Below are 21,001 nucleotides of genomic sequence, written 5' to 3'. Positions count from 1 at the left end.
AACAGCCTACATTTGAAGGTTCTTTTTGTAATGGGTGGATGTTTTTTTTAAATATACCGTATATACTCGAGCATAAGACGAGTTTTTTGGCACATATTTTTGTGCTCAAAAAGCCCCCTCGTCTTATACTCGAGTCTAGGTCTGTATTATGCAACTTACATTGCCATAATACAGACCATGACATGTTGGGGGCCGGAGAAGCTGTTACTTACCTTTACAGCTGCTCCGGTCAGCTCCCAGCACGTCCGCGCAGCACCTCTGTTAAGCTCCCAGTGTAAATCTCGCGAGACACGCGGGCCGCGAGATTTACACTGGGAGCAGACCGCGAGATTTACATCGGCAGTAAGTACCGGCCCCTGCACAGCCTCCCCTCCCCCTGGACAGCCCCCCCTCCCCCTGGACATCCCCCCCTCCCCCTGGACAGCCCCCCCTCCCTGGCCAAGTATGAAGTAGGGAGGGGGGAACAAAAAAAATAAAATAAACAACCTAATAAATATAAAAATAAATAAATAAATAAATAAATGCCCAGTTGATGGGAGTCTGACTCTGACTCCCTGTATTTAATGCAGAGTGTGTGTGTATATAATGCACACACTCTGCATTAAATACAGGGAGTCAGAGTCAGACTCCCATCAATCTGAGTCACCCTCTTGCAGATGTGTGTATATAATGTATAGTGTGTGCATTATATACACATATATATGCACACACTCTGCATTTAGGTGGTATCTATTTTTATTTTTGAAATTTACCAGTAGCTGCTGAATTTCCCACCCTAGTCTTATACTCGAGTCAATAATTTTTCCCATTTTTTTGGGGTAAAATTAGGGGCCTCGGCTTATATTCGGGTCGGCTTATACTCGAGTATATACGGTAATTTTTAAATGTTTTTCTTCCTAGCCCAAACTCTTACCTTTCTCTCTTTTCTGGACTTTTAGCATAGTAAATAACTTCACTTGACTTTTTTTTTACTCAGACCATTCACTGTGGTTAGAGATGGACTATAGTGACTCAATTAGAGCATCACACACTATACTGATAAGTGCAATTCTCTTCTGTGGGCATCTTCGTCCATGACTGTCAAGAGAACAATAGCGCTGTTATACTGCCATCCTAAATTCTACATTTACTATTATACTAGCCAATGATATATTTCCCTTGCAGCAACAGTATAATAACAGTGGGATCCCTATCTATATAGATGTTTTATCTCTCAGTGCTGATAGCTACAGAAGGACAATATTTGCTTTTTAATTTCCAATGGTATAGTGCCACCAAAATGAAAAAAGAAAGCAGTCAAAAATTATTAAAGAAAAATATTTTCTATCAGTATTCAGTTTAATAAAACCCTTTCTGGAGGAACTGTCCCTTTAAAGGGGTTATGCAGCAATGGAAATAAATAGTAAAATAGTAAAAGAAGTTGCACTGCTCTATTCCGACCCTTTCTTGGTACTTCTGCCAGTCTCTATTTGCTCCTTCTCAACACAGACATGTGACCTCTACAGCCAATCACTGGCTGTAGTGGGTCATCTCTAGCTTTATGTACATTAACTTTTTTGATCTTTTTTTGTATTTAATTCCTTAATTTAAGCATGCATCCTCCCAAATTACTCCTGGATTGGGAGCAACAGCATCTTTCATGACTGCTTCTGTCTTTTTTGCAAAGAGCTTCCCTGTTTCACTTATGCCTCTTTTCTACCAAATACCATCTCTAATACCTGGTTCTCATTTGTTCTTGTTGTAAATGAAGTACTAGAGATGGAAGGAGGCAAATGAAGTGTAAGGCCTGTATTACACCAACAGATTATTGGACAGATTTTCTGACCCTTGGTTATATAGCCAATTACACAGACAGATCTTTTGTGTTACACACCAACTATTGGTCTGATTGGACCGATATTTGTCAGCTAATCTGTTGGTGTAATACAAGCAATAGTGGAAATTAAGGGGTCATTTAATAACCAAAAATATGGCTATAGTGACTAAACTGTGACTTTTCCCCACCCATGCCAGGTCCAAAAAAGTGGGCAGGGTAGGGGATGAGCCTGTAGGCTCATCTCATTTACCATTTTTTACACCTGGTTTAGGCATAGAAAATGGTCTGAATGTAAGACCACTAGGAAGCTGTCTTATATTTACACGGTAACTCCGGCAGATCCACCGCCAGCTGTAGGGTAAATTAAGATCGGTGTCTAACACGCCGGTCTTAATAAAGGACCCCCTAAGTCTTTATCTGATTTGAGATGTTATTGCATGTAAACAATGAGGGTAGTGAAAGCAAAACATTATGAGTGAACAGAAGTTCAATTGATTTCTTTTCTCGCATATGTACCGTATAGTTTTTAATACATTTTTAAACTGTCACATGAATTACCTTACCTTAAAAGTGTTTTTTAGTATTTTGACATTGATGGCCTATACTCAGTGTAGGCAATCAATATCAGATCTGCAGTGGTCTGACAAGCCGCACCCCCACTGACTAGCTGTTACCCTGTAGCTTTTTGTAACATTGTGTCATGGAACTGATAACTGCATTTCTGCTTCTATTGATATGAGCAGGAGCAGTGCCGCAGTTCCAATCTCCATCCATTGCACAATGGACAGTGTTGTGTAGTTCCAGCGTTGGAGCTACAAGGAAATAGCTGATCAGTGGAGTGGGGTGTCAGACCTCTGCCAGTCTGATATCGATAGCCTATCCTGAGGATAGGCCATCAATATCCAACACAAAATCAGACAACCTCTTTAAAGGGGTGTCCAAGTTAATTAATTTTTTTTGCAACAGGCACTATAGCTAAAGTTCAAATAATGAAAAAAATATACAAATCAACCTACTCAATATTCAGAAAATCCTCCTTTCCAGTTCCACTGCTTCAGTCCTCCCACCCAGGCTTTGTTTTCATGACTGCAGCAGTGACACACCCATATACCACACATGACCACTTTATGTGCGTAAGTGCAGCCAACCTAAGCTACTTTTAGTCCTTCATATTTAAACTTTAAAGCTGATTTATTGTAATAGAGAGAAAATTAAGCTGAAACATTATACATTTTTTCCATTTTAGTGCCAGCCACATGAGAAAGAAAATGTCATATATTATTTACCATTCCTTCTGCGCTAGAATTGTGGCATAGTTTGTACCTTTTTTTCTGGCACCGTTTTCTGGTCCCATTTCATTTATTATGTGTTTGCACTAAGAATGAACGAGTTTCTCAAAATTCATCTAGTTCTGAATGATCCAAACCTGCAAAGAAATTCAATTCTGGTATTAATAATTTCTACCCAAATGGGAGAGAAAGAGAGAGATTCACTGACTTGAGGACCCTTACAGCCTAGACAGTCCTCCCCTGGGTATGCAAATTTGATTTCCTTCCAAAAGGAACAAAAAGCCTCTGATTCCACCAAATATTAGGTATCAGTCTAATAAGTCAATGCTTAGCTCAATCCTTTATGCTTTTGCACCATGCATCTCACTTTTGACAGGAATAATGAACATGCTTTGGGTGAAGTAAGCACTCTCAGAAAATGTATGCAATGCTACTCTATTACTAGGGTAAAGTAAAATCCTGAGAGACATTTTTGCAAATGTGCAAAATTTATTACAGAGCAAACAGCAATTGAATAATTTGGTACAATTTAGTTTGTCAGGAAAAAAAAAAGCACACACCAAAAAATTTCTTAAAAATGTACTCTTGATATATCCCCCAATATTTTTTGGCCATGGCCAAACCTCTGTTTAAATTCAGCAATATTTCTCTTTATATAATTTTATTTAGACACTTTTTTATTTTACAAGAAACCGAATGTTAATTTTCAAGCATGGTACTTAATCATTTCAAGGTTTGTTTGGAAGCTGGCAGTCTTTCAAAAGATAGCATCATTTGCATTGAAATGCTTGCTAAGTTACCAAAATCATTAAAGAAGAAACCTAATGACTCTTTGATTCTTATGTCTCCTTGATTCTTCCTGCAAAATAGAAGTCACTATGAATGTTAAGTCATAGCAACTCACCATCTATTCTCTCCCATCAGTCTGGGCATCATATAAAAAAAGCCATTTTTGACTTTATATAGCATGGGAAGTGTCATCGTAACCCACGTTCGGTCATGTTTTCCACAACTAGTAGAGGAGGGCTTGCAGCTCCCGATATTTTGCATTATTATTGTTCAACTCATTTGCGTGCAATTCCGTTTTGGGCCTCACTACTCCCTTACACTAAATGGATGGAAATTGAAAAACTGTGGATGGCTCCAGTTCATCCGAATACTTTCCTCTGGCACCAGATGACAAATCTCCTGAGTTGCCCTCTATTGGGCCTTATGTTGAACACAAAACGCATGGGACACCTATCAGAAGCATTTTCATTTGGCTTACCCCCATTGGTTTATGATCTGCTTCTGATATAAAGTAAATATCCAGCTGAGCCTGACATTATCCATCGTTAGGGTCTTGTCATCAATGGGTCTCTTTTGGCTGGCGGATATAGTAGATGTTTTTACTTTACAACTCAAATAGTTTTCCCAATTGCAAAACTTGTTTAATCTCCCTGACTGTGCGCATTATCAATACCTGCAGATATGCAACTATGTATCCTCTATTTTTGGGTCTACTCAGGTGTCCCTTCCTTCCCAGTTTGTATGCCTTTATCGGATGGGCACCTCAATGAAGGGGCTGATTTTGGTTATCTATAGACTTTTAGCTTCTTTGGAATAGGAAGTCCCTAACCATAGTTATATGACTAAGTGGGCAGATACCCTGAGGCTCCTATACCCTACAGCTCTTGGCTGATCATTTGGAATAGGGCAGAACAATCGTCCATTTGTACAGTTTACAGAGAGTCCTAATACAAACAACTAATACATTGGTATCACACCCCAGCTTTATTACACACCCTTAATCCTACTGTGACATCTGATAGCTGGCGGTGGCAGGGGTCCTTAGGCACCCTCTTTCACATCTTTTGGACGTTTCCCTTCATAACTGGATTCTGTAGATTGGTGAAATCTGTGACCTTTTTTCAACTATTATCCAGTTGGACCCTAAGCTATACCTATTTCTTAGTTGCTGAGCTTGGAGAGAAACTCCTCCAGGCTGTTCCGGTACTTATGCATGGCCACAATCTCACTGATAGAAAAAACTTGGAAACAGACATGTTCACCCAAAAAGTCCATGCTGCTTTCCAGGTTGTGTGAGGTTCACTCACTGGAGACATTAACTGCTCTTTACACAATTCTTCTTTTTTTTTTTTTTTTACTTTTTATCTTAGATATCCTTATACCTCCCCCCCCCCCCCCATTGGCTGTCGTTCCCCTCAATTCATTCAAATGCAACAATCAATAAATAATATCCGTATATGTCTACGTGGCTCTGTGTGGGACTCTCCGATACTTTCCGATATCCTCATAGATTTTAATTTGCCGGAGGTATAGATCCCACTCCCTTACAGAAGGCTGGGAGACAGAGCCCCAGTAATTAACCAGTATAGCTTTCGCTACCATCAATCCTTTCATCCAGATCTGTCTAACCCGGGGAGAAACTTCCGTTTCTGAACCGTAGTCTCCAAAAATCACTATCAAGATCCCCGGGTTATAGTTCACCAAGGATTCCTTTTGTAGGGCAGAGAAAACCTCATCCCAATATTTTCTTATTTTACTACAGCTCCATAACATGTGGACAAAGTTCGCATTAACATATCCACATTTAGGGCAGCAACAGTCCCGGTCCCTATTTTGTGGAAATTTCCCTTGGACCCTAGGCGTGTAGTACAGTCTACGAAGAATCTTAAATTGAATTAATCTATGCGCGCTAGAAACTGACGCCCTTTTCACGTTCCTATAGATAGTAGGCCACTGTAAAGGAGAGCAATTCAGCTCTTGTTCCCATTTACTTGGGCTTTTAAAAGGTGTAACCGTTACCAGTGCCATTCGAAGTTTAGCGTATAATCTAGACATTTTCACCTTCTCATACTTCTGGGCGTCACAGTAGTCAAAAAATATATTCTCCCGTGGAAAAATACAACCCCTATTCTTAGAGGCTTCAAAAACATGTTTCAGACGTGCATACATAAATATCTCTAGTGGAGAGCTATTATTAAAGCCAAATTCCTGAAGTGTTTTAAAACGACCCAAATGGAAAAGGTGAGACACCATACAGATGCCTTCTCGTGACCAATATCCAAAATCTGTAATCTTGAAGAATTCCTCCAACGCCCCATTCCTCCACAAAGGGGTGAAAGCAAACGGACCGGGGACTTTAAGGATCTCCTTCAGCCTGTTCCACACCCTCTGTAGTGAGAAAGGGACCAGTAAAGACTTCCTCATTCCCATAGATCCAGATTCCAGATATGAAAAAATATTCTCTATCGGAGTGTCAATTACTCTATTCAAATACCGTGACAGTAAACTCTCTTTCCAATAACAACATCGCTGAATCTGTGCGCAAAAATAATAACCCTGAAAAAAAGGTAGTGACAACCCACCATCTGCCTCCAATAACCATAAATATCTCTGCTTAATACGCACCCTCTTCCTTCCCCAAATTAGATCATTGATCAATGTCTCCAATCTATGGAAAAAAATATCATCAATCCAAATGGGGCAGGCGCACACCGGAAATAAAACTATAGGCAGAATAATCATCTTGATCAATGCAATTCGATCTATCTGTGCCAATGTCAGTTTTCGCCAGGCGCCAACTTTGGTCCTAACTTTATTCAGCACTGGGGCCAGATTGAGCTCATAAAACCTATCTATAGGGACCCCAATCTTAACCCCCAAATAGTCCAAAGAATCATTAGGGGCCAAGATGCGGACTCGACTCCCCACATCCACCGCTTTCCGATTCAACGGAAGGAGCGATGACTTTGTCCAGTTGATCAAATAGCCTGAAAGTTTACCAAATTCTTCAATTAACTGTATGACCAACGGAAGGATTTTCCACCCCTGATCCAGAAATAGAATCACATCGTCTGCATACAGGCTTATTTTGTCGCTAACACCAGCCACCCCAAAGCCTGCAATACGATTCTCCAAACGTATCCAACAAGCCAACGGTTCGATAAAAAGAGCGAAGAGGAGAGGAGACAGGGGGCATCCCTGTCTCATCCCCCTCCGCATCGTAACTGGGGAAGATCTTATGCCATTGATGTTAATATATGCAACAGGCTGTTCGTATAACATTTGGGTCATCTCCAAAAATACATTCCCAAGGCCAAAACATGACATCGTAGCCCAGAGAAATGGCCACTCCATCCTATCAAACGCTTTTGCGGCGTCCAATGACTGGACGGAGTGGTCAACACTGCCCCCAACCGACAGATTCAAAAAGACCCTATAAATACTATTGTGTATTTGCCGACCCGGAATAAAGCCTGTCTGGTCAGGATGGACCAGACCAGCTATAACTCTCTTCAAACGGTTAGCCAGAATTTTTGCGAAGATCTTATAGTCCGTATTCAAAAGCGATATGGGTCTATATGAACCCACATCGCATGGATCCTTCTCCTTTTTCAGAACCAAAGTAATTACTGCCTCTCTAAATGATGGAGGTAAAGATCCAAGTGCACAAGACTCCTTAAAAACTTGGAGAAGAATCGGCAAGAGGGACTTGGCATGGTACCTATAAATTTCAAACGGCAGCCCGTCTGGGCCAGGGGCAGAACTATACTTTAGGAGTGGTAGGGTCATTTGAAGTTCCTCCAAGAGAATGGGGGAGTCCAACATCTCTCTATCTTGAGTAGTTAACTGAGGGAGCACCAATTGTTGTAGGTATTGATCCATCTCAGTACGGCTAGTTATAGACTCAGATTTATAAAGGGTAGAATAGTATTTCCTAAACTCCTCTCTAACCTCCTCTGCGGATCTCACCCCAATTCCCTGTGGGTTCCTAATTTCTTTTATAGTGGAATCCTCTCTCTGATTGGCCACCAAACGAGCCAAAAACCTACCCATTTTACCGGATTCGCAAAAACGATTCTGGCATTGAAATAGAAGCTTGTGTTGTGCTTTTTTATACAATAGTGTCTTAAGTTGCAAATTAGCCTCCTTTAATTGACCAATGAGTTGTTCCTCATGACAGTCAATCAATGCGGCACGCAAACTCCCAACCAAATCCGTCAGTTGTTTTTCCCTACGTCGTAATTCCATTCTAAATCTGTGAATTTTGGCAAAATAAAGGCCCCTAATATGGGCCTTCAGCGCATCCCACACATAGTGGATATGAGTCGAGCCCACGTTAAGGCCCCAAAATTCCTGTATGTCCTGATCTACCCGGGATTTCTCCCCTATCACCTCAAACCAATGGGAATTCAATTTAAAGACTCTTCCTGTAATTGGAGCCTCCACAAACGTAATCAGAACTGGGGAATGATCAGATATTCCATGGGGCTCATACCTCATTCTCAGGACACGGCCACACAGATCTCGACTTGCAAAAGCCAAATCAATACGGGACATAGACCCAAGTGAATGGCTAAAACATGCAAAGATTTTTTTTTTTCCGTAGAGGTAGCGCCAGATATCCACCAGCGCCAACTCCTCACACAAAGCAGTCAAGGGGGACCCACTGTGCCCGCGTCCAGCAAACGAAGAGAACCGATCCAGTTCAGGGTCAAGTACCGCATTAAAATCACCTGCCACCAGCAACACGCATTGATTTTTAGAAGATATATAGTGAGCTAAATGGGAGATAACAGTTGGTTTAAATGGAGGGGGGATATAAATAAAAGCCAATATCGTCTCCTGACCTTTCCAATACCCATGTAGGAATACATATCTCCCTTCTTTATCAATAACGCTATCTAACGGTTGGAACTCCATACCTCTATGAATATAAACACTAACACCTCTTGCATAAGAGGAAAAACAAGAATGATATTCCAGAGCGGCCCATTTCCTTTTCAGTGTATATATCCTATCTACTGTTGCGTGGGTCTCTAATAATGCCACAATAGCAGGAAGATGACGGATCACAAGGTCAAATACAACCGCCCTTTTCACTCTATCTCCCAAGCCTCTTACATTCCAACATAAAATATTACATGGCATATCTTATAAGCAAAGGAATCCCCAGTTTCATCAAGGAGGCACGCACAGCCACGACAAAGAGAACGACAGCCAATCCCTCCCTTAACCCCACCCCCAAACCCCCAACACCCCCCAACATGGTTGACAGGGCATAGTACAATACCCATCAACCTCTCACCTTCCACCCAACCGCCCCCCCGCCACCTCCCCTCATTAACCTCCCCCCTCACCTCCTCCTCATTTTTTTTCATAAACCTTTAGAGTCCAACCATTGCGCCGCCTCGACATGTGTGGGGAAAAAACAAACAGAGTCATTATGTACCACTCTTAATTTAGCCGGGTATACCATTGAGTACTTAATTTTAGCTGAAATCAGCCTTTTTTTAATCTCGAAGAAGGTTCTTCTTTTGTTTTGGGTCTCTCGAGAGAAGTCCGGAAATATCAATATCAGGTTACCATCAAAATATATTTCCGATACTTCTCTTTTGCGTCTAAGAACCCAGTCCCGGTCTTTTGAACATACAAACTTTGCTAGAAATGCCCTAGGAGGAGCGCCAGGAGGTGGTTTTTTAAAGGGGATTCTATGGGCCCTTTCCACACAAAAGGATGATACATCATAGTCTGGCCCCAAACTCTCTATCAGCCATTTCTGAATAAATTTTGACGGATCATCCTGTTCCACTCCTTCTGGAAATCCTACCAATCGAAGATTATACCTACGGGATCTATCCTCCAACTCAGTCACTTTCCTTCTTAACCAAGAACGATCTTCATCTACTTCTGTCAGTCTATTCTTTAACACCTCATTCTCTACGGTGACAGATTTAACTGTGATCTCCAATTCCTTAACTTTTACTCTTAACTTCATCACCTCATCTCTTATTATAGTAACATCCCCTTGTACTACCGCGAGAGAGGAAGTCAATTCTGCAACCGAGGTACTAGTAGCGTTTACCACTCCCAGTATATCCTGTAATTTATTATTTATGCTCTCAAAGCCTTCACTATGAGAGGGACCAGGTTTAGATAAGGCCTGCTCCAACCGGTCCGAATTGTCAGAGACTAACTCGGTCTGGGGGCCAGATCTCAATACCACCCCTCTAGATTTGGGTGGTGGTGACTTCAGAAATTTATCTAGCCGAGCCTGTGGGCTCCCCCCTGAACCACCTTTTGGGGATGTCAAACCACCAGATTTACGGTATTTTGGTGGCATTTTTATGGAGAGCAGTATATTGCAACTACCTACAAAAACCCCCACTCGGCAGTATCTCGTGTATATAGAACACCACTTCTCTATAAATTAGGAAAAACCCTATATCAGGAGGGTGCAATTAAGTACATAGAAGGCAAATAAACAGAGGATACAGACGGCACTAATAATAATGAAGACTGAGTCCATATATAAACCACAGGGACCCGTCTTAGCTGCGAGCAAGTGGTTACATAGGCCCCCACAAAAAGAAATCAAGTATAGATATCCACCGCTATATCGCAACCATACAGCTATGGATTTCACAAAAAAGGAATCAGCCCCTTAACACATCGCCAAGGATGAAGTTCATATATCCCCTAGACAAGATTAATGTCTCTAGTTCCGCAGGCAATATTGGAGTGTCCAGAGAATTTGTCCAGATATTTTCCAATTACAGGTCCATCCATGGGAGAGAAGGGAAAAGACAGGTCTATAGGGGATCTTTCATTCCTTATGTAGTCCTCTATACCTTTTGGGAAAAAAAGGGGGGGGGGTTGATTAATTCACCAAACAGCGGAACACCGCAGCCGTCGCAGGGAATAAACCCAGGGCTCACGGCGGGCACACAAAGCCGTTACCAGTAATATTGCAGTAGGTTAGGGGACACCACCCCACTATCACCCCCTACCCGCTCCGTGAGCCAGAGAGTTCACAAGGCGTTCTTCAGGAAATATTGATAAATCACCCTGCGGCACCTGCAGGGCAACTGGCGCTTGGCCCCAAGCCCCCACCTCCTCCAAAGGAGTCGAGGTCCTGATTTAGCTGGAATCCTGCAAGCCCCGGTATCCTGCCAGCTCTGATACCCAACACCTCCCAGGCAGCCAGAAAGAAAACAGTTGATCACCACGAGGTGGATCGGGCAAGCCGCTATAGCCTGGCAGCGCGAAACGCAGCACCACTCCAGCAGCTCCAACACCTGGTATATAGCAGATACAGCAACGGAGCACCACACGACCAGTTCCAGCAGCAGGTTTACCGTATTGAGTCAGAACAATCCGCCTTCGGCATTCGGCATCCCCTCAGAAGGTCAGTATTCGGCGACGGCTCACCTCAGGCGCAGGCAGGCACAAGCAGTCGATCGGAGCATCTGGGCTCTGCTAACCAAGTCTGTTCAGGGGGCGGCGTTCTTTAGGATCCCGGCACCACATCAAGGGAATCGGCAAAGCACAGCGATGAGGCGGTGAGGCAGGGAGAGAGGAGAGGGCGGCCAGAGGCGGAGCGCGGCGTGCCTACGTCATGCCGCTATGTGGTACTCTTTACACAATTCTGCAGAGGTGTTTCAACATGTCTGGGCAGCATGGGACTTATTTTGCATAACCTCCAAGGTCTGATGGCAGAACCTAATTCTTCCTACCCTTTAATCACATTCCTATCTTTTAAACTGTCTCTCCTCCTTGTTCTCTGTTTGTGTTGTCTTTTGTTGTATTATTGTGTTCTAATGGTGTGTTAAAGACAGTTGACTTGTGCGGTCCCTGATCCATACTGGGCTTAAGTCCTGACTGCGGATCCCTGTCATGGCTCATTATTTTGATGTCTCTTCATAATGCTCTGTTCTACATGTTGTGTCTACATGTCACATTTTCAAGTTGTTCTTGTTCTTGATGTGTATTTGGATTTATTTTTTATTTTTCATATATTCAAATCAATACAAGTTTACAGTTAAAAAAAAAAGGCAGTAGCACTAGAACAGTAATGTGCCACATCTCTTGACAACTATTTCCAGATGCTACATGATCCACTCAGCCCATTATCATGTGTATCGAAGTAGAATATACAATTTAAGCACAGGCACATTCGTACTGGTAAAGAAAGTTGGAATATGTAGAAGGAAAGATCTGGCTAAATAACAGCTACAGAAGAGCAGAAGAACCGAAAAATATGTATGGTTTTTGTAGTTACCATTAAACATAGGAAAAGATATTGGGGGGGGGGGGGGGGCATTTATTATATATTATACTCCTCTTTTTGGTGTATTAATGTTGCATATTTAGATTTTTTGCGGCAAAATCTGCAACTTTTTGCTGCTCAGATCACTTTTCCAGAGTGCCAACAAAAGGGGGCTTGGTGCCTGCGGGCAAGAGGGCGGGCCGGCAGGCCCGTCTCATTTATTATTTTCCATGCCAGTTTTGGTAGGAAGCTGGCATAGATTTTAATATGTCACAAGACCTGCTGGAAGAAGGGCCAAAGTTATGTAGAGGTTTGCGCCTCCACATAACTTTGGCGCATCCTCCGGCAGGGCAGAGGGACTAAGACTGGTGTCTAATTCGCTGGCTTTAATAAAAATTCCCCATAATTTCCTAAATTGAGTACTACATGCTGTCTGCATTTGTTAACAAGTTGATGTACCGTAATATTTTATATTGTCAAATTAAGCTACTTATATATTCTTTATAGACTAGCATTCAAAATATACTTTTCAGTTTTCATCTTGTAATGCTGTGCTCTCAAGAGGGAACTAGATCTGTGACTGGAATAGACAGGAAAGTTGCATATCACCGACTTAGCAGGCTGAAATGTCTAGATGTCAGGAAGTTATTTAAGAAAGGATATAAAAGATAGCAGTATTAATAGATGGGGCTGTCTATGGTCTGCTTTTGTTGTGTCTTATCAATTGACAAGTCTCAGTAGCCCTGTGGCTGTGGAGAAGATAAAAGGAGAGGCGTTGTCTATTATATGAAGAATAGCTTTATTGAATGTGAATATTTTACTGATCTGATAACATTATTGGAGATTTCACTGGTCTTATGGATATGGAGAAAATTTAAGCAGAATGTCAAGACTGCAAGGCACATAGCAATAAGTTTCAACTACACAATCCATACAGAATTTGCCTGACAAAGAGGATTCTTCGCCCCCGAAACATGTATCAAAATAAAGACACTTTTAAGCATTATACTTACCTGCATAAGCAGCCTTCCGAAGGAGTGCGCCACAAATCGGGACCGTTGTATTCTTGTTTCCTTAAGCTGACTTCATGACCTAAGCATATGTCACTATGCCTGCAGAGGGACTGTGGCTGCCACTCCATCAATTCCGCTCACTTTGCAGGATAGACAAACAGCCATAAATAAAGTGTTGTCTCTCACACAACATGAAAAGATAACCTAACTATACATAACTCACATATAAGACGATTCTGCACATGTGGTGCTACCTCTTTTTCTTATACAGAGAAATCAGAGGGATATCTTATATGGCACATGTGTTACAATCCCAACACATTTCCTCCACTCTCCACCTCCACTGAGCAGGTATGTGTGCCAAATATCTTACCCCGTCTTACCCTTGCTGCCCTGGCGTCAGGACCAGTGTGCTCTCATCTGTCACCAGCAGCTGGTGCCTTCTGCTGCCCCACTCTTATGTTGCAGGCCATGGCCTGTGCTCTTCTTCCTGGTCTGTCTCCTAGGGTGCAAGTGCACTCGGTCTTGGCCTTTTAAGAGGCCAGTGTGCACATGTCCAAATCCTTTCCATGCCTATAGCTGGTTGTCCCTGGGTATTTCTAGTGGGAGAAAGCCTGTTCTATTTAACCAGTCAAATTGTGCTGTTCTGTCTGCCCGTGTACTATCCTCTTATCTGTTTACCAACTCTGATATCCTCTGCCTGCCCTGACCTCAGAATAGTTTCACAAATATGTATGAACTCTGCCTGCCCAAACCTCAGCCTGTTTCCTGACTACCAGTGCTGCCTGATCCTTCATGGCTTTTTACTGGTTTCTCTGGCCCCATGGATCAGCTGTCAACTACACCAAGACTATTCCAGGAGGAAGCAGACTGGCTGGCTCTGTACCGCAAAGTCCATATTCCTGAAGTCTATTATAAGTAACATAGAGAGTGAGAATGGTTGAGTATAGGGATGAGCGGACCCGTGAATGTTCAGGTTCGGCCGAACTTCGAGTAAAAGTTCGGGACCCGAACTTGACCCGAACTCTGTTGAAGTCAATGGGAACCTGAACTTTGGTGCACTAAAATGGCTGTAAAATAGTTGTAATAAGGGCTAGAGGGCTGCAAAAGGAAGCAAAGTGGGGGTAAGTGTAGGACAATTGCCCTGCAAACAAATGTGGATAGGGAAATGATTTTAAATAACATAGAATAGAAAAAAAAGATAAAAAAATGATAATCTTGAACTAGGAGGCGGAGGTCAAAGTGGAGTAGGAGGTTGAGGAGGCGGTGGACATGGTGGAAGTGGCAGTGGAGGAGGAGGAGGTAGCCAACACTGTTTTGGGGGAGGTTTTGTATTTTTTTAAAATAAATTTGTGAAGGCCCCAAAACATTGGGAAATGGAAAAGAGAATGCAAAGAGAAAGTGCGCTAAAGTATAATAATGGCTGAGTGCAGCCTGTATACTTGTCTACTCAGCACAGGGTATGGACAAGTCCTGTGGGATACATACCTGGTTCATTTTAATAAACATGAGCTTGTCCACTTTGGCTGTGGACAGGCAGCTGCGCTCGTCTGTGATCACGCCCTCTGCTGTGCTAAACACACGACCAGCACCTCCAAGGTGTAAAGGGCAAGCTCAGGCCATGTGCCCAATTTGGAGACCCAGAAGTTGAATGGGGCAGACCCATCAGTCTGTGTAGGCGTGTGCACATATACTGTTCCACCATGTTGCTGAAATGCTGCCTCCTGCTAAGACGTTCCGTATCAGCTCGTGGTACTGGGTGTTGTGGCGTGCTGACAAAGCTTTTCCACATTTTGGCAATGCTAACCCTCCCTTTTGAGGTGCTGGCAGTGCCTTCGCCTTGTGCTTCCACTGAGCCCCTGCTGTCAGGTGGGAATGCCATCAATAACGCGTCTACTAGCGTGCACTCAGCATTGGCTAGAATGTGGGCAACTCGGCGGTCATTCTGCATGAACCTCTGCACCACCAAATTCAACACACACGCCAGGCAAGGGATATGCATCAAACAGGCTAGGCCCAGAGCTGCTAAAAGATTTATCCCATTATCGCACACCACAAACCACTCATCGGTCTGTTGTTCTATGCCCGTCCACAGCTCCTGCGCAGTGTTTTTCCCCAAACAGATGAGTTTCAAAAAAGCCTGCTGTCCTTTACCCCTGGCTGTGCTGAATTTAGTGGTGCAGGTGTTACGGTGACCAGATGAGGAGGCGGTAGAGGAAGAAGCGGAGTAGGAGGGGGCAACGAGAAACGTCCTGCAATCATTGGTGGCGGTAGGACATGTGCCAAACTGCTATCTGCCTCAGGCCCAGCTGCCACTGCATTTACCCGCTGTGCAGTTAGGGAGATATAAAGTCCCTGCCCATGCTTACTGTTCCATGTATGCGTGGTTTTGTGCACCTTGCCACAATTTGTCTGCCACTTGGTTGTGCAGGGTAGGGATGGCTGGGGAAAGTAGTGGTGGCTGGGAACCACATACTGTGGGAAAGCCACCGCCATAACGTTTTTAAAAGTCTCCGTCTCCACCAGACGGAATGACAGCATTTCAAAGGAGGTGGTGGTGTTGCTGCCACATCCTCTGTTTGCAAGGTGGCAGGTGCCACTGTCACTCCAGAGGTGCCACTGTCACTCCAGTGGCAGGTGGTGCTCAGGTTTAGAACATTTATGCCTCGCTTCAGGCTCTGATTGCACAGCGTGCAAACCATTCGAGTCTTGTCATCAGCACATTGAAGAACAGCCACGCCAGGGAACTCTGTGGAACTGGCTTTGGTGTGCTCACAGTGGGCAGTAGCAGGCATACTGGCTAGGGAACTGCCACTCTGCTTTTGCACCCTGCTCACTCATTTGCTGTGTGCGGCTGGCACTATGTGACCCCCACCTCTTCCTCCGAACTGCACACGTCACTCGCATGACCTTGATTCCAAGTGGGGTCTAGGACCTCATCATCCTCCACATCATCTTCCACACACTCTTCACCCCTACCCTCCTTGCCAGCCTGCACACTGCAGAAAGCCGAAGCACCTGTGTTTCATCATCATCATCATCAGAGACGTGCTGCGGTGGTCCTCCCATGTCATCATACTGAAACATAAGTTGTTGGGCATCGGTGCACTTAATCTCTTCCACTTCTGGGGCAGGGCTAAGTAGATGACCCATGGAAACCCTGCCAGCAGAGTCATCAAAAAGCATAAGAGACTGCTGCATGAGTTGGAGCTCAGACTGCTTGGCTAATGCCCATGGACTTCAGGTGCCAACTCTGCACTTTCAGCAGGGGACCAGGTGGGAGACAATGTGAAGGACCTGGAAGCACTTTCAGCCATCCAATCTACTACCGCCTCTACTTGTTCTGGCCTCACCATTCGTACACCAGTATTCAGGCCTACAAAGTGACGCTTAATGTCCTGAACGTTATTTGATGTTCTCCTCATTCTTTGAGCCACCCAACTAACAGACAGATTAACTATATTAATTTTCCTGTCATGGATGCAGTGCAGGTGTACTTCACACCAAAAATGGGTATATGTCACCCACCGATCTAACAGATGGATTAACTATATTAATTTCCCTGTCACGTATGCAGTGCAGGTGTACCTCACACCAAAAATGGGTATATGTCACCCACCGATCTAACAGACGGATTAACTATATTAATTTCCCTGTCACGTATAAAGGGCACGCGTATCTCACATCAAAAATGGGTATATGTCAACCACCGAACTAACAGACAGACTATTATATTTTTGTGTCAGGGGTACAAAGATGGTGCATTGCACCCACAAAAAATCGCTATAGGTCACACACAGAATTAACAGACAGATTAATTATTATATTTCTGTGTCAGGGGTGCAAAACTGGTATATTGCACTCACAAAAAAATCACTATAGGTCACCCACAGAATAAATAGCCAGATGAAATTCCTAACACTCTCCATCACTTCAGCTGCCTGCTTTCTGTCTTTGCACTACTCAGAGCTGATGGGCGGTGCTACACTTGTATAGAGGCTGGGTCACATGATGCACCAGCCAATAACAGCCATGTAATTTCTAGGCATGGCTGTGATGGCTTCTAAGTGCCCACAGCTTAAAAGCTGGTTGATTGTCTGCCATGCAGCCTTTCAACAAGCTTCATTAATTGCCTGAACACCAAATTCGAACCTGAACTTTTGTGGCAAAGTTCAGGTTCCGGTCCGGGTACCCAAACTCACAAAGTTCGGTACAGACCAGAACTTTGAAGTTCGGGTTCGCTCAACACTATTTGAGTAATTAAGTTATAGCAAAATGACAGAACTTGTAACAAATTTGCTAGTCAGAATATTGTTTATTGATATTTTGTTTAATTTAGGATATACTAATTTATCAAATTATATATCTGTTATATTATTTTATGTAGTCTCTGCCTGTTGGGGCATATGGAACATAGAAGTTAAGAATGCAATGTCATACCTGGCATTGTTCATGATCATTTTTCCTTGAGTCAGAAAACTGGAAAATGTTCCTGCATTAATTTCACTTGATATGACCAGAAAGCTACATATTTTAGCAACATTAATTACCAATTTTTCTTGAGTTGCAATAAGTAGTAGTGGGCCATGAAAATGGTGCTTGCACTAAATGCTATGATTAACAAATCATTTTTTCCAGTTGTATAACTGTATTAAACTGTAATAGTGGCATTAACCCCTAGAGGACCTTTTTTGCATTTCCTTTTTTTACTCCCCGCCTTCCCAGAGACATACCTTTTTTTAATTTTTCTGTTCATATTCTGTTCACAAAATAAGGTCTTATTTTGAAGGACAAGTTCTACTTTCTAATGGCACTATTTAATTATGCATATGCTGTAGTGGGGAGCTGGAAAAAAAATCCAAATGGGGTAAAACTGAAAAAAAAAATTAAAAACGCAACTTTGGCAATTTTATGGGAGTTTTTTTATGGTGCTCCCTAATCTGTAAAATTGACCTGTTACTTTCATTTTCCAGGTCTGTGCAATTACAAAATACCACACAGTTTTTCTTTTTAATACAGAAAAAAAAAATTGTAAAAATTATTTTTTCTTTTCATCGCCATATTCTGACCCCTATAACTTTTTTGTAGTTATGTGTACAGAGCTGTATGAGGGAATCTGTACTTTTCATTGATACCATTTTTAAGTGTGTGACTTTCTGATAATTTTTATAATTTTTTTTTTCAGGTGAAGCGAAAAAAAATGGCAAATTGGCTATTTTTTGTCCCATTACTCCATTCACTGTGCAGGACAAATATTGTTATATTTTAATAGTATAGGCGTTTTCACACATGGCAATGCCCATTATGTTTTTTTTTTATTGGTTATGTATTTTTTATTTTATTTTGGGGAAAGTGGGGTGATTTGAACTTTTATATATATATTTTTCTATTTAAAATTTTTTATATTTTTTATTTTTGTTTGTTTTTTAAGTCACCCTGGGTGACTATAACTAGCAATCATTAGAATGCCCATTTTGTTTGTGATGGCTAAATAGCCATCATAGAACACTTAATTTACAATATACCAATACAATGCTGCCAACTGCTGGCCGATATTGGTATATTCTAGTAACAGCTTCCCAGATTTTGTTATGAGGGCAGGAGTGTGTGGCTCCTGCTTCCAGACTGCTCAGATGCCATGTTCACATTTGACCATTGCATCTGAGGGGTTAAATATATGAGATCAGCGATAGGGCTGATTGCATACGACCGCCGCGGGTCTCTGCTGTTTGAAACAGCAGAAACCCAGCGGCTATGGCACCCGTTGCCTTCTTTAAAATGGCAACTGTACATTTATGGAGGAGGTTACCAATGGATTAAAGAGGTTTTATAGGACTTAAATATTGATGTCCTCAGGATAGTTCATCAGGATAACATGGGTTGGGATCCACCACTCCTACCAACACTCCTACCGATCAGCTGATCACTTGAATGGGAGTTATCCTGCAGTATCCCAGCCCAGAAACTACAGAGTCAATGAAGCATACAACTGATTGGTGGGGTGTCGGGAGTCAAGTCCACACAAAATAGCTAAAACATTAAAGGGGTTGTGTCACTTCAGTAAGTAGCATTTATCATGTAGAGAAAATAAATACAAGGCAGTTACTAATATATTGTGATTGTCCATATTGCTTCCTTTGCTAGCTGGATTCATTTTTCCATCACATTATACAGTGCTCGTTTTTGTGGTTACTACCCATCCTGCAGTCCATCTGTGCTGATTGTGCTTGCACACTATAAGAAAAGGCGCGGTCTCTAGAGTGGCCGGGACTGTGAGAGTGCACATAGGCTAGTGCTTTTTCCAATAGTGTGCAAGCATGACCACCGCAAAAAAAAAAAGCCATATAAGATATCACCATGTCTGAATTTTTTTTTTTAACGGATAACATGAAAAACACACGATTTGCCGTCACCTTTACCCTCCAAATTGAAAAACAGTGATCAAAAAGTCGTAATGTAACACAAAAATGCTACCAATGATAACTACAGTTTGTCCATCAAGAAACAAGCCCTCATACAGCCCTGTGGATGGAAATTTTGAAAAGTTATGGCTGTCAGAAAATGGCGATGTGGAGAAAATGTTGATTTTTTTTCAAAGGTTAATTTTTTTTTTTAAGTAGTAAAAAAAAAAATATAGAGGTTTGATATCGCCGTATTCATATTGAGCTGCAGAATAAGGAAGGCATGTCATTTTTAGAACACAGTGAACGCTGTGATGTCATTACCCCAAAAACCTTGGCGGAATTCTGTTGTTTTTTTGTTTTTTCTATTTAACCACACAAAGACTTTTTTTCCCTCATTTTCCAATTACAGACATGGTAAATTAAATGGTGCCCTTAATATACATAACGTATCCGGCAACAAATAAGTCTTCATATGGCTATATGAAACAAAAAACAAAACAAAAACTTATGGCTATTGGAATGTGGGGAGGAAAAAATGAAAATGTAAAACAAAAAATGGGCCCAGTACTTAAAGGTTTAAGGTGGTTAATATTTCTAAAATGCAGATTTTATCTATATTTACACCCATTCTTTCCAGTATTGAAGAATATTTTAACCAATATCTGACAGCTTTTAAGCAAAGTTTTAAAAGGTCAACATATCCATCAGTGGTGCGCACACATAGTAAACTTCTGTAAAATTGTGCATTGATTTTTTTTTTCTCTTGAAACTGCCTAAAGCAGTGGGGTACGTACTGCTTCCTATTCAGCAAGTTAATGATTTAACAGACTGTTCGATAACATGCTCTGCAGGACGTTATTGTCTAAATAGGGTATCCTAAAAAGTGAGCACATCATATGTGAGGCTCTGCAAGTACAGGAGAGATGTATCTACCCGTATTTATTCACTCTGATTTCAAAAAAGTGTTTTCTTTTAATAGGCAACTGAAATATACTCTTTGTTCATTGAATTACTTAGATAAATGTATTTAAATTCATCATTTTTATATTAATATTTTGAGGATGCATCATTTCCAATATTATTAACAAAAAAATGTCCAGCATGATGGTCACAAATTGTCACATGTAAATTCTAATCTGCAGATCAGATAATTGCAAAATCTATGCACAAAGTCATATTTGTGTATGTAGGGCATGCGTTTTAGATGTACAGTATGCCTAGGGTTTCAACCTGTTGTACATGTTCGCAAGAGTACACACCATGGGATAGATTTGCCAAGCCTATAGATGGTGGAAACTTAGACAGGCTGTCTAGACCTGCATCAGACACTTTTGTCTAGCTCTACCATAGACACTTTTGTCTAGTTCTATACCAGCTATCGGTTGGCTTTCTTTAAAAAATCATTTTACACCAGAATTGTGGTG

At 42.0% G+C, this 21,001-nt stretch overlaps 1 protein-coding gene across 1 annotated transcript in view; it reads left to right on the top strand.

Annotated features, from left to right (window-relative positions):
- CACNA2D1 (calcium voltage-gated channel auxiliary subunit alpha2delta 1) overlaps nucleotides 1–21,001 on the top strand; it is a 1,018,968-nt gene that overhangs the window by 421,678 nt on the left and 576,289 nt on the right. The gene's annotated exons all lie outside the window — the stretch shown is intronic.

This window comes from Bufo bufo, chromosome 1 (assembly GCF_905171765.1).
Source record: "Bufo bufo chromosome 1, aBufBuf1.1, whole genome shotgun sequence".
Taxonomy (NCBI): domain Eukaryota; kingdom Metazoa; phylum Chordata; class Amphibia; order Anura; family Bufonidae; genus Bufo; species Bufo bufo.
Note: the sequence above shows the minus strand (reverse complement) of the source record. Positions and strands in the feature narration are given on the sequence as shown.